Source organism: Pyxicephalus adspersus, chromosome 9, assembly GCF_032062135.1.
Source record: "Pyxicephalus adspersus chromosome 9, UCB_Pads_2.0, whole genome shotgun sequence".
NCBI lineage: Eukaryota > Metazoa > Chordata > Amphibia > Anura > Pyxicephalidae > Pyxicephalus > Pyxicephalus adspersus.
The window spans coordinates 66,306,251-66,307,128 of record NC_092866.1 but is presented as its reverse complement, the minus strand read 5'-3'; the positions used below and the strand labels follow the sequence as shown (position 1 = coordinate 66,307,128).

Here is an 878-nt window from a genome sequence, read left to right as displayed (position 1 = left end):
GCGGTGTGTAATACCAAATAACCGAGGGGCCCCGGGCGGTGTGTAATACGTTATATGGATGGATGTTTATTGTGCACAACAACTGGATGCTGTTAATATTTATAAATGATCTTATTAATCTGATATTTATTAGAAACAAATTTATACAACATTCATTCCGCCTAATGATCTTGAAACGTCAAGAAGATAAAGACATAAAAAGTAACGAAATATTAGACATCAGACCAAACCGACCAATAGCCTGGATATACCCCAATTCCTCTTTATTATGGGGGTGATAACACCAGGACGGCTCTCTGTCCTCCATGGTGCAGATGGACAAAGATTTTATATGGGGATTATATAGGAGAGAAGATTCATCCCGAAGGAGCCCACAATTTACCCCCCCCCCCCCCCCGTACTGCTATGTAGCCCCCTATTGCACCAGCAGACAACCTGGGAGATGAAAGATTCCTCCATCTGGGTGCAGAGTCACATGATGGAGATTTGAGCACTTAGATGGCTACACAGCAGAAACTATTTCATTATTACATCCCGTGATCAGGGAACCCCCATGATGGGGCATGATGGGGGGGTGCAATTCCTCTGTTAACCCTTCTGTAAATTCTGTCTGAAATCTCAGCAGAAAGAGAATTCATTATAGGAACGTCAGCAAAGTGTCCATCCTGATACCCGTCCTGTGAATAGATCTGCCCCACCAGCATAGAGCACTGGAGTGTATGTGCTGGAAGGAGCGTTTTCACTGAGCAAAATCATTTTATAAAAATCAGTTATAAAATCGCTTATGGGGAAGTACCGGACTACAGATAAAAAGCTCTGACACTTCTATTAGGATTTAGAAGAAATCATCATATAGTCAGCTTTTAGCAGCCCCCCCC

The 878-nt window shown here is 42.9% G+C and overlaps 1 protein-coding gene across 5 annotated transcripts in view; it reads left to right on the top strand.

Annotated features, from left to right (window-relative positions):
* SOX6 (SRY-box transcription factor 6) overlaps positions 1–878 on the top strand; it is a 202,306-nt gene that overhangs the window by 13,842 nt on the left and 187,586 nt on the right. The gene's annotated exons all lie outside the window — the stretch shown is intronic.